The 13782-nt window shown below is 44.8% G+C and overlaps 1 protein-coding gene across 2 annotated transcripts in view; it reads left to right on the forward strand.

The window, feature by feature from the left end:
• The first annotated feature begins 1422 nt into the window (after positions 1-1422).
• Positions 1423-13782, forward strand: part of ARHGAP40 (Rho GTPase activating protein 40) — a 91465-nt gene continuing 79105 nt past the window's right edge. Inside the window, exon 1 of one of the 2 annotated variants that reach the window (XM_075901341.1) lies at positions 1423-2286. The gene's annotated coding sequence lies outside the window, so the exon portion shown is untranslated. Of the gene's footprint in view, positions 2287-10655; positions 13141-13782 lie in introns of those variants that run through there. The other variant, XM_075901342.1, reaches the window with a different exon arrangement.

A 13782-nucleotide genomic window follows, 5' to 3' on the forward strand; every position in this document is an offset into this window, starting at 1 on the left:
GGTTTGTGCTCTATGGGACTACTTGATAGTCACATTATGATCAGAAGGGTCACTGATGGTGCATGTTGTCTTCTCCTGAGACTTTCAAAAACCAGATACTGCATTTTCTGGGACTTCTCTGGTTGCTAGATTCTAAATAAAGTGGGCTGCAAATTGCACGAGAATGAATAAATGGTTTATTTAAAAAGAGGGCTAATTAAAATTGCCCTTGTATCCACACCTGGAAGGCGAATACAGGGCTGGGATAGTTCTCCTTTTAGAATGCTTCTAGGAGAGTAAGTAAAACATATTACCTCAAGTCTGACCATGCTAAATCAGCACAGTTGCAGTGGGACAAGTGACTGGAAGGTGGTGTGTTCTCTCTCCCTAGTTCACAATGGTGTGAATGTACTAGTCACTGGCTTGGCAGGTGTCTGACACCACACTTTCAGGAAGATGGGCCAGTTTAAATATTTAAGAGAGCTGCTGGTGGAGTGGAAACATAGCTAATGCTAGATACTATTTTTAATGTGAGCTGTAGCTTCTGGGTCCAATGGGGGTTGTCTGAGCTTTCCTGAACTTTCAATGCGGGCTGTGCCAACAAAACCTCATGATACCATCTACATGTTTTGTTAGTCTATAAAGTGCTATCAGACCATTTGTTGTTTTTTAAGTTTATCCTGTACAGACTAACGTGGCTACCCCCTGAAGCTTCTTTCAATGACGGTTATAGTTCCCCCTCCTGGAAGCAGTAAGTGAAACATACTAAACTGATTAGGAACTCGAATGTACCAGTATAGATTTGAGCTCTAACAGTTCTCAGAAGTCTAAAACATTTATGTCCTTTTCTTTGGAATTTCACCCTTCTGAAGAATTCACAACCAATAATTACTCTTCTGTCTGCTGCAGTGGGAACATGAAATAGTAAGAGGTAGAAAGAATGGAATGGTATACTCCCCTTGTTCCTTCATACATAAAATGTATGTATTCTTGCATTTCTTCTGTCTCTTACTGGTTCATGTTCCACTGAAGCAGTAGAAGATTAAGTACTGGTGGTACGCTCTTCCTTATTGCAAGAATATACCTGAATCCTGTATGCCCCTAGTTATTTGAACAATAGCTTTATCTGACCAAAGAGACAGGAATAGCAGGTAGAATCATTCCCTCTCACAGCTGGCTAGCTTTGAAATAATCAGATGAATAGGAGTACTTAAAATCATGGTATGATTTGCATTATTCCCTTGAATCTCTTTACATTGGTTTTGAATCTTATTGACAATACTTTCCCATCGCTGAAGAAACATAGAATTAGAGTAGTGGATATGCTTAGGTCTTTAACATAATGATGACCATACTGCACTCACTTTCATTTACTGCATTTTGCAAAATTAGTTTATGTACACACTGCTGCAACTTTCGAGTGAGCAGAGCCCCTTTAATCCAGTACTTCACCACCAGACATCTAACTTATTCCAAGAATTACTCCTCCCACAAAACAAAATTGCAACATCAGCCAACAACTGTAAAAAATGCACAAGATGCAGAGCACTTCTCGCATACATTAGTGATCTCTGCTCAGATTGGTGCAGAAATGAAGGATGGTTGGTAAATATGGTTTCTCCTTTTAAGTTCTCACCAACAGTGCGAGTGAAAGGAGAGAGCCAATGAAGTCTTTGCACGTGGAAGGCTTTCATGCTGCAAACACTGAAAGGGGCATAAGCGGCTGGAATATTTCTGCAGGAACAATCACATAGTCAAAGCCTGACGCTGGTTGCCCCGGGCCAGCCCCCATCAGTTACACCCCTTGGTGCCTCGAGAAGTTGGCAGTCGGCCCTCTGGCGTGTGTTAAGAAAACAGAGGGACTGGTCGCTGTGAGAGCTACTTCTGCAGTGAGGCCCGTTCTCCCCTGGGTTCATTGAACTGCTCTTTTTAACCCAAAGAGCGGCAACAGCGCCAGCTGGCCGCCCAGCCCGCCCCCTGCGCCAGCTTCTCCGCTGGCCTTGCTGAAGAAGCGTTTGCCCCAGTAACCAGGCGGGACTGGTGGGAGGAGAAAGGGGAGGCGCCGCGCTCCAAGCAGCTTGTCCCTGCTCAGGCTTTTCCTCCGCTCCGAGGCACAACTCGTCCCCGGGCTTGCCCGACCCACCTGACTCCACCCCCGGGCGGCTCCTTTCAAGCGCCTCCTCCCCTGCCCAGCGCCCGCAATTAGAAACCCGCTGAGAAGCCGGCCGGACCGGGGACTCTCGCGCTGCGGGGTTCGCTTTATCCGCGACAGGGCTGCGGGCCGGGCTTCGCGCGGAGGCAGAGCAGGTAGGAGGGCGGCGGCTGGAGGGGCGATGCCTTTGTGTTCCCGGTGGCGGGTCTCCAGGGGTCTGGCTGCTCCGTGCTTTGGACCGGGGAGGGCAGCTGCGGGTCCTTGGCGGCTCTGGGACCGGGGTTGCTCTTTGCCCGGGGACCTAGCGGGGAGGTGTTTGCTTTACCCCCGGGCCAAGGTGGGTGACGCCCCCAGGAATGATTGGGGGCGTCCTGGCTTTCCAACACCCGAAGCTCCCCAGCGTGAGCCCGGGCCGCCCGTGGTTCAGCTGGTTGTGTGCAAGGCGAGCGCAGGCTGGGGCCAGGGCCGTGGGGCGACTGTTTCGCACACGTGGGGCGGGAGGGAGTTGCCGAGCGGGGTGCACAGGCTCCCCCCGTTACAAGTCAGGCAAAAGCTGCGGGCCAGGGGACGCCTTCTGCCTCCCCCTCTTGTCTCCGCACCAGCCTCGCATAGCGATCGGCCGTGTCAGTGTGTGGGGGGCCGTGCGCCGCAGCTGGAGCGTTACGTTGTTTCGTTCCTTGGGGAGTCATTGTCCTGGTGGAGAGCGAGCGAGCTGTTGCTGTTCGCGCACTGAAGCCCCCTATCGGGATAAAATACAGGACTATGCAGCACGTTAAAGACTAACAAGATGGTTTATTAGATGATGAGCTTTCGTGGGCCAGACCCACTTATCTAATAAACCATCCCGTTAGTCTTTAAAGTGCTACATAGCCCTGTATTTTGTTTCAGCTACACCAGACTAACACGGCTACATTTCTATCCCTATCGGGATGTTCTCCTTCCTCAGCCCGCAGGAAGAGCCTAGCCTGGGTATACAGGGTAAGCCATGCACCCTCACATGTTAGTAAGGATCCTGCTGCTGGATTCTTGCCGCAAGCCCCTGGCACCCACGTGGAAATCTCTTGATTCGGGGCCAGTGGCATGGATCTAATTGTAGCAACTGAGCCGAAGTGAGTACGTCCTGATTTTGGCTTGTATGGTAAGACCCTAACTCCAGTAGTTGCTAAAGTGTCCCAGTCGTGTGTTTTCAATCATTTTGGCAAAACATTTGTATAATGATTGGATACGTTATTCCTGGCTTTAAGGGCACCTCATATTGTCCTTCATAGTGGATGTTAGTATCTGCTATATTACGTTGCTATCGTCTATTTTTATGGTTGGTTGGCAAATAAGTTTGTGTTTGTTTTTCTAATAACTGAATCAAAGATGTGAGGAAATACCTGAAGGTAATGCTCTGCTGCCACCTGGCTCTACTTGGAAGAAATGAGAGGATATTTAAACTGGTTTGGATTTGAAGTTTATTTTCATGATATTTTGTGCTGCATTCAAACCAGACTCTTCTGGCTTTGAGTTCAACCAAGAACCAAAACTGTTGATATGAAGATTCAAATCTGAACTCTCTTCCCAGTGAAATGTCAGGAGTTTTTATATTCTGGCTTTGGCCTTGCTGTAGTTCCTACTGGAAATTAAGTTTTATGACTCAATCTTATCAGTTTTTTTCTTCTCCCAAATATCATACATTCTCAGTTTTTCTGTTAATGCTAATAAGTCCAGTAACTACCCCTGCCACTTGACAAGCACTTAATCTCCATTGATGCAAGTCTCCTTATTCATTCACTGCTTCCAATAGTTACCTGAATAGTTGTGAATATGACCGGTCTTGTCTTAATTTCACTCTGCTGCTGTCTGTAGGAAGACTCCAGTACTGGTGCAGAGCCTCTTCTGATTTGGAAGATTATTTCTGCATTCACAAGGAAGAAACTTTTTTTTTAAAAAAAGCTGCAAACAATTTTTGTCAGCGCTATTACTCAACAGGACCTTCTGTTTACCTTTGGCAAGTGGATTGTTTTTCAAGCCCCTTTGTATTACTATATCTAGGAATGTTATCCAAATTGTCTGCCTTTTGGGATCAGTTTGGAGTAAAGTAAATGGGGGTGTAGTGTGGTGTACAAGATAAAGTGTGTTCTTGGGGCTCAAACACAGGCCTAGGAATTAGGACCTGGATTATCTGTGTGTGACCTTGAACAAAGTGACTTAAGCTCTCTATGCTTTGATTTTCTTATCTGGAAAACTGTCACTTCATAAGCATGTTACCAGACTTAGTTTGTGTTTGTAAAGTGTATTGGGAAGAATCCATCTTTAAAGGTGTCCTTGGAGCGCGGGTCAAACATGGAAAATGATCTCCTCGGTCTCTGTATTTCTATCAAGGAATACATTAAAATGGCTTAATATATAGTGCATGTGTAGGGAGGAGAAATGTAGATGGATCGTACAGGTAATTTCTGCTTGTTCTTATAAAAGCTCATGATATTTTGTGTGTGAATATTGTGATCTGAAAATGTTATTGACTTAAACACCAGATGCTTTTATATATACAATAGATCAGGGCTGCAGGCCAGGTTCCACACGGAGGCGGCGAGTGGGGAGGGGGCTGGAGGACTGATGCCTTTGTGTTCCCAGTGTCATTAATGCCTTTGTGTTCCCATTGAATTAAGACGATGGGGTCTGATTAATTATGATTTTAAAAAATGACATAATTTTTGGCAGTTTCACTTAGTAATTTAAGGGACTTCGCTCTTAGATTTATGAATATCTGCTTAGTGAAAACCAGGTGTCTAAGTCTGACACCCAAGTCACTGGTCAGTTTGAAAATCTTGGGCAGTGTCTTTCCGTAAGGTTTTTCAGCCTTCTCCATCAAGAGCATGAATTGTTTTCTCAAGCCACACACAAAAAACCTTCTCATACTCATGTATCTAATTGGCCTTTTAAGAGGCATAACTTGCTGTTAGATGCATATTCTGTTGCCAGTTGCATCTTCCATCATTTGTACAACTGGAGAACTTCATAATTTTGCTAACTGGCTTTTTCACATGCTATAGTTCTCAAGGACTCTGCAGGGTACTTGTAACTCATTTAAAAAAAAAAACATAAAACAACATAATTTCTGTTTGAATTGTGTGGTAATTGATAGTGTGCTAAATTGCACACTTTTGCCAATGCTTGTAACTTGCTTGTGTTACTCGTCATACTGTGCTTGTCTCTGTATACTACACATCTATGCCTATTATACAGAGAAACCCCAAACTTGGCATCTGTGGAAGGTTTGAATTTATTTAGGATTGGAATGAATTCTAAGTCTTTGCTGGCTGAGACTGCCAACTTGTTGAGGTGCTTACTGCCTTCAACTCAAACTGGAAGCGAGTGCATCATTGTAATCAAACATGCATAGTTTCCTGAGGATTTTTATGCCATCCAGAGTGAACACTATTGAAGAAAGGGGCTGCTCAGCATTTTACATGCTCAGATTCGAGCTTGCTTCATGTGATGTCTGTGATAGTTTTATCACTGAGTCCAGTAGAAATAATATGTTTCTTAGCTTAGCATTATTCTGAAATGGAAGGTGGGTTTTAATCTCATGTTCACAAGTTATTTTTCAGTTATACAAGACATTATGACAAGTGATGCAAGCAAGTTACAAATGTTGCTAAAAATGTGCAATTTAGAAAAAAATTGTCAACTTCTCAGTTATCTGGTATCGGTTAGAGGTGGGCATGGGATATGGCTACACACTGTGTGACTGAGGGTCTGTTGCCTGTGTTACTTGTCATTAGTATCTGTTCCTGGTCCTAGTGGCAGGGTGTGATGTAGTGCAGTTGTTTGCATCCTTATCCTGAAGCAATTGCGGAATAGCTCCAGATGCAAATGCTCATGGTAACATCTGTTTTTAATAAAAAGCAGCCATCATTCCTAAACTATTTGGACTAGCCCATTTTCAGATGCAAGTAGAATAATTACTCAAGACTTGGGAATTATTCACTTTGCCACCAGGAGGTGGCGGGACAGCAGCAGCAGTAGTTTACATTTGAGTCAAGAAGATGTTTGGCACAGTGATGCTTTGATAGCTTGCATGAGCTATCGGGAAAAAAAACTGTATCGGGATGAAACAGCAGCCACAGACTCCTGTGGGGATAGTCCTTATTTTGGCTAACCTTAAATTATAAATCATTGTTTGGGCTTGGTTAGATGTTTACTGTAAGGTGTACCGTGACTCTTCTGGAATGGGTGGATATAACTCAGAACAACAGAATGCAAACATACAAAAAACAGAGTTATTCAGATTTACACACCTTCCCCCCCCCCATTTTGAGGTCAGACAGGCCCAGAACATAATCATAAATTCAGTGTATTATGATTCCAAATGAAACTTTGTCTCTTGCTCAGCAAAGAACATATTTAATAGAGATGATATTTTATCCATGTGTTTATAGAAGTTCAAACATGTGCTTATGTCGTTTAAGTCCAAAAATGTTTTAGTAATGATATCCTGTTACCAAAACCACCATAATTGATCCTATGTGACATTTGCTTCTTAGCTGTCTTATGCCCTATATTTGGTTTTGTAAGTTACTTGAAGAATTTGCAGTTTTATCCCCCTAAACAGATATCTTTCAGAAAACAGCAGGGATATTTTAACTGGACTCTTCTTTAAAGTGACACCTGCCTAGGATATTTTTCCACATCATGCTATATAAAATATATCTTTTTTTTCCTTTACACTTTGATAATTTGGATATAAAATCCTTAACAACTGCTTGAATTGTTCTAATTTGTCAGGAAAATAAACATGGCTGTAATTACCTTTATGTCTGTTTAGTTCTCTCTTTGTACCACCAATATAGCTTACAAAAAATAAACTTTATGTACAGTTTTTTTTCTACTTAGCAGAAGCATTACAAAGCACAGCAAAACTGCTAGCTAATTAAATCTCAGCAATATGAAGTATGGAAATGATCAGTCACGATGATTAATCTGTATATCATCATAGACTTCCTTACTGTTCATAGATTATTTTAGGAATAATCTATGCCTTTGGCTTTTGGATTGAACTGTACGTGACTAGAGGCAGATCATTGGTACACACATGACAGAGGACAGCTGCAAACTCTTGCAGGGATCCCTTGGGGAAGAGCTGGTCCATAATAAGCACATGTTGCCTGGAATAGCATTAACATCTGAACCTGTAACCAGTTGGCAAATCTAATACTTCCTCATAGTTGTTTTTTGTATATACAATATTCTTTCTTTTCTTACACTGTGTTTGACTGGCTGGGTAGATGTCTGTGAAGACAAAACAATTTAGTATAGTTTAAAATAAAGTTCATTCCCCGGAGCAGACTGAATATGGAATGATTCAACTCCCCTCCCCTCCCCATCCCAGTGTTGGGTTCTTTTCCCTCCAAGGTAATTGTTTCCATCTGAATAGCATCACTATTTACTACCCAGCTCTGAAAGCTTAGGAATCAAGCAATGAGGCAGTTAAGCCTGGCTCTCCCTCATGCCAATGGAGAACACTGACACTAAAGTAATTTTGGAAGAGGTATGCATAGCCCATCTATGAAGTATGTTCTGCACCCCTCTTTGTGGCTGGCTCAGAGAAAAATAGCTGCCCTGCTGCTGCTAGTTAATGGATTTAGTATTTCCGCTCTAATTGGAAAGACTGATTTTGATATGGGCGGTTCATCATATGTGCATCAAAAATGTGCAACAAGATGATTGTCAGCCACAGTACTCAACAATCTCTACTTGCTCCCTCTTGACAATTCATGTCAAATATCCCTCCTCCTATACAGTAGGGGAATTTTTCATGCTTTGCCCTATGCTGTGCTGAAACAATTTTTGTAGCATGATGGGTTTTTTTTTTTGCTCAGAGATGGGAACATTCTTTATCTATGTGAACTCAGCACCGAGACAAAGAGGAAATAAAACTTGGGCTATTGGTTAACAAGATGGCAGTGGTTACTTTTTCTTCCCTTCTTGCTCTCATTTCCTCAGTTCAACCTGAGCTTTCTGTCCATGTATTTTGTATGGAAAAGTCCTACAGAAACGAATGACACAGTAATTTCTATAAAATGCTGGAATGTAATGGTGGTATTTTTTTTCTATATATGGGGGGGGATATCTAGAATTATACAGCAGTCAAGGGAAGGTTTTCTTATGGCTCAGCTAAAAGACAGGAAACAAAGTGTTGGAATAAACAGTTTTCACAATGGAGAGAGGTAAACAGCAGGGCATGCTGATGAGGACTTTGTCTTTGAATTTATTCATAAATGGTCTGGAAAAAGTGACCAATAAAGTGGCGAAGTTGCAGATGTTACAAAATCATTCAAAATAGCTATATTCTAACCCAATTGTGTAAAGTTACAAAGGGCTCTCACAAAACTGGGAGAACGGGCAATAAAATGGCAGCTGAAATTCAACATTGATAATAATCCCAAATATGCATATAAAATTCCACTGTACCACCTCATGGAAATTGTAGCTTTGGTGCCTCATCTTCCATTTCTCTTTAAGCTGGGTTCCCTGGTTGGACTACATCACCCAAGATGCACCTGTCCCTTCTTTGTGAGAGGAGGTGGTGCCTGACAGCTATTAGGTAACTATGATGCCTCATGGGAGGCGTAGCCCAATCAGGGTGCCATGCCTCTAGAGGAGAAAAGGAGCATGAGGCATTGAAACTACAACTCCCATGAGACACCGCAGTGGCATATCTGAACTGAAATACAATGTCCAAAAATTGACATTTCAAATATTGGACATTTGATTTTTGACCAAAAAAATGGAAATTTTCTCTGGAAAGCAGAAACCTTTCCTGAAGCACTTTGTTTAGCTGAAAATCATATTTGCTGACAGAACAATTTCAACCAGCTACATCTAGGGCGCTCAGGCTCAGAAGAACAACTGCCAGCAGATCTAAATCTGGAGTGGGGAACCTCTGGCTCATGGACTGGATCAGATCCCCTGCTTAATTTCATTTGGCCTGTGGTAAGTCTCCATGCTGTGGGCTGGGAGCCCTGAGCCTTGATTCAGTCTTCCTGAGTGGAGCTGTGACCACTGTCTCTGCATGCTGTCCTTGTCTGTGGGTGCCGCTCCCATTGGCCAGGAACCATGTCCAGTGGGAGGTGTGGGGGTGCTGTCTGCAGGCCAGGGCAGCACGCGGAGCTACCTGCCCTATACCAGGGGCCGGAGGGACATGCGGGCAACTTCCAGGAGCTGTGAGGGGCAGTGCAGGCAGGGAGCCTGCTGTAGCCCTGCTGTACCACTGACCAAGAGCTGCCTTGGGTAAATGATCTGTACCCCAACCCCTTTCCCCAGCCCTGAGCCGCCTCCTGCTCTCAAACTCCCTCTGAGCTCACCCCAGGTCGTAACCTCATCCTGCACCCCAACCACCTCCTTGAGCACTCTCCAAATGGCTAAGCTCCAGCCTGGAGCCGCCTCCTACATCCCAAACCCCTTATCTTGAATCCCACCCCAGAGCCTGCACCCCCTAACATACTTCAACCTGCTCCAGTCTGGACCCCCCCCCCCACCTGCATCCTGAACTCCTCCTCCATGACACCAAGCTGGTGCCTAAGGGAATCTCCGAGCCATGCCCTGTCGGGATTGCATATAGACCATGACTGATTTTTTTTTTTCCTGGCTGTCAGTAAGAAAAATGGTTCCCTTAGCTGCACTGTTTCAATGAGAGACTTGTATAGTTGTGAGACTTCTTAGTTGTCTAACTGCTGCTCTCTGCTGCATAGGTGATTGTCACTGGTGCTGAGTATACAGTCTGAGACATTCGCAGATGGAAGATGCAACATAACCATCCTCACTTGGATATTACGTTTTGTGATCTGAGACTGTCTGTGGGCATAAGCGATGCTGGGGGGAAACCAGCTTTTAAGCCGGCTTCCTCCAACGCTGGCTCCTGTGATCAGAGAGAGGCAGCAAGGGGAAGGGAGGGGACAGGGACTAGTCATGGAATAAGCATTTGCTTATCAGGTAGCTGATGAGTCGTTTACATCCCTACTACAGAGTCGATGCCTATCTCTGAGCTCACACAAGTGAATCCATATGAGACAGTCCTATTTGGTATGTAGTTCTCTGGGTGTGTCTGTGGTTTCCTTTGGCTGAAATAGCATTGCAAATACTAGTTCAACTTGGCCTGATAGTGAAATCAGAATATCCTGCTGAGAGGCCTCAGTATGGGGAACAAATTCTTTCTAATACAGAAAGCTTTTATTTTTGGCATGTCTGCTTCTTTATCGAGTAAATGTAAATCCTGTAAGAATGGGGATGTGAGCTTTTTAAAATAGCAGTGTTTGTTTCAGACATGGTAGTCACAACCTACCAAAACATCCTTCTCTTGTTGATAGTGATGTAAGCAACCAGTCCCCCCCCCCCCACTCCCCTTGCTGCCTCTGTCAGAGGCAAGGGGGGGGGTGAGAGCAGGAGGCGGTGCTGGGGGGAGCCAGTGGGGAGCAGGGAAGGCAGGGGTGTAGTGAGGACCAGGTGCGAGCTAGCAATCAGCTGATTCCTGGCTCATGCACAGTCCCAGATGCTGTGCCTCTGCTTTTTAAAAATGTATTAAGAGCCTGCTGACTTCCATGCCAGGCTCTTAATACATTTAAAAGGCATTGACTAGTCAATTAGTTGATTAAACTACATTTCAGATCTCTAGTTATTGACATGCTGTGGAATACGAGGCGCTTAGTTGGACATAATCTAGATCAGGATCCTTAATAGAGTCCAAGGCCAGAAGGGAGCACTGTGATCCTCTAGTCTGACCTCCTATATAATACAGGACGGAGAAGTCCCCAGTAGCCTTTTAGAAGAGAGTTCAATCTTGATTTTTTCAAATGGTCAGTCATGGAATTTTGTACATAGTTGCAGTGGTTAAATTGTGTGGGTGCTTAACATTTTTGCCTTATTTCCAGCCTGAATTGGTCTGTTTCTAGCCTTTGGAAAGTATTGTACCTTTCTGTGCTTGACTGAACGTCCAGTGTAAGTATTGGTTCCCCATTCTGGTATCCACTGATCAAATGGCTGTGGATCAGGCTGTTACTGGGTAAGGTAACCAGGAGGCTTTTTGTCTTTGCCTATGTCCTGGATACAGTCTCATCCTGTCCGTAGGATCCTTCCAGGCCCCCGCAGGCTTCGCTCTGTCATTTCCCAGCCAGGTCTCTCTGCTTCACTGCGGCAGTGGGAAGCGGAGCACCCAACCCACTCCACTCCTCTGAGCGACGCGGCTGGAAGCGGGGCTCAGGGAAGCCCTTGTGGGCTGGGGCTGAGTCGCTCTGCTCTTTACCGCCACTACTTCTGATGCTAGATATAAAATCTTGCATCCTTGTAGAGCTCTACACGTATTCAGTGTTGAGTCATCATCCTTGAGATTGTCTAGGGAGAAACCATCAAGACAACTTGAGGCAGAAGGATCGGGGGAAGGATGCCTTTCTCCTCTCCCGGAATCTTGTGGCCAGCACGTGAGTTTTCCTAGTCCAGACCCCTGGCGTTGCATGCTGATTCCAGTCAAGAGATTAGGGTGGATTGGGTAGACGGCTGTGTTGTTTGAGTAATACTGATATCTGTATTGAATTAATGAGAGTTGGCTACCAGAGAAGCCCTAGAAACAAACAAGCCTGTCATAAGTACATTGACACGTGGCTAGGAAAAGTAACGTTTTGATTTGTCAAAGGCTTTGAAGTCTCTGAGTTGGGAATGTGATTGTCGTTAGTCAGGCGCGGTTGTCCTGCTGAGTTCCTGACAGGTCCTCTACTCCGTCAGTGATGATGAACTTTTGGCTGCGTGTGCATGTGCTCCCCTGTCAACGCGTTAACCATGTGCAATTAGTTAACACAACAGACTCTGAAAGAGCCCCCAGAGACCACAAATCAGATAAGGATCAAAAGCATCTGAGTAGGTTTATTACCAAGGGAGGTACAACAGTAGTTGACAGTGAACAGACTGGCTGCTGCGCCCCTACACCTATGTATGCCGTGACAATGGACTAACCCCCAACTAAGCCCTCTGGATTCTAGCATCCCTCCACAGTCAGCCAACGATCACTGGGATGCACTTCTATACACAGGTATAAACATCACTCCTGACATATCAGGTTGCCGCCCTCTGATAGCTAGTTACCACCCTTAGTCACATAAGGGGGTGTTCAATTACTATCTGTCATTCTGTCAATTTAGACCTGATCCTGAACCTGGGTTGGTATGTATATTACTTGTGGGGTGTGTGTTGGTACTAAGATGTTTCTTAACAAGATGTTCTGTTACAACCTCTCTGGGATGTGCTTACAGCCTGTACCCAGTACCTCTTAGGTATGAGTGTTTCTGTAATAACAGCCCTGTTCTTGCCAATTTCTGTGAGCAGGGCCTGCCTCTTGCTCGCAGCTTTGCTTTGCTTTATAGTAGCCAAGTGTAGGCCATTGCTGTCTAGTCCTCAGACCTCGTATCCGGTCGGTGATGCATGGGCTTATGTTTCAGACCTTCATCTTACTACAGTGATCTTCCATCCATGTCTATGGGGTTGTAGTGTTGCATGCAATTGCAAACTAGCTTAATTTTATTAAACAGACCCATATCTTTAAAAAAAAAAAAGAAAAGGAAAAATACTAGGTTTCAGGTTTGCTTAGATGCTAATTTGCTGCATTGTAAAACTTGAAATACAGCTATGTGCTACTAGTACATGTTAATTTTTATGAGATGGGGAGTGTAGATCATTATACATAAAGCTGTGAAGAAACTGTCCACCCCTGTTAGTTATTCGGGATCTTGATTAGAATAGGAGAAGTTTTTGTAATGCTGTAGTGAATAGGGATCTAGTGCATACCAAGTGCTGCTTGCTTGGTAACAGGTGGCCAATGTATAATGGAATTGGAAGGATATCCTTTTGGGGCAACAGATAAACAAACACGCTGATGAAGTCTGTTTTTCTCTGCCAAGGTAAAGCTCAGACAATGTTAACATTTGAAAACAGCTAGCACAAGTGGAAGGAAATCCTCGCCTGCCTTGTGGCGGAAGGTAAGCATATGAGTGCTGTGTATACATCCCTGCAGCTGATCTGAAACACAGCTGCTTGGCCAAAGTTCCAGTTTGTGCATGTGAGTGTTACAAACAAGGAAGCAATGGTAACAGCTCTGTTTCCAAAGGCAACATTTCCTTTGACTAGCAGGAGAGGTAGTTGATTTTGGGGGGCAGTGGAGGAGATAGTTGGTGCCTTAAGTTCAAGAGTATCAGGGCTCAATTCCTTGGTGTCCTCAGCTCCTTTCTGCCAAAGTAAAGGAGATGGTGGTTGGCTGATTCTAGCACAGGGAAATACCACAGCATGTATGGAATTGGTGTAAGCCAGCAGTTCCCATCTGACTTCTGGCTGCTGGGCTGCAGCAGCTCTGGGGGCTGGAACTGGGATGCATGGACCAGCACCTGCCCTCCTGCTGCAGCGGTGGGGAGAGGGGTGTTTTGCCCTGCCTCTCAGCCAGCCGGTGCCAGGCAGGAGCAGGGTCTCCTCCCAGATGCGGAAGAGCACTTCACTGTGCGGCAAGAGGACCATGCAGAGTCCTGCATAGCAGCCTTAGAGCACCTGCGACCTGGGCAGCAGGGCTCAGCTGGTGGCTGGGAGGCAGCACAGGGCTAGGTGAAAGGGGCGGGGCAGGCACTTGAGGT

The sequence above is a fragment of the Pelodiscus sinensis genome, chromosome 18, assembly GCF_049634645.1.
Source record: "Pelodiscus sinensis isolate JC-2024 chromosome 18, ASM4963464v1, whole genome shotgun sequence".
Taxonomy (NCBI): domain Eukaryota; kingdom Metazoa; phylum Chordata; order Testudines; family Trionychidae; genus Pelodiscus; species Pelodiscus sinensis.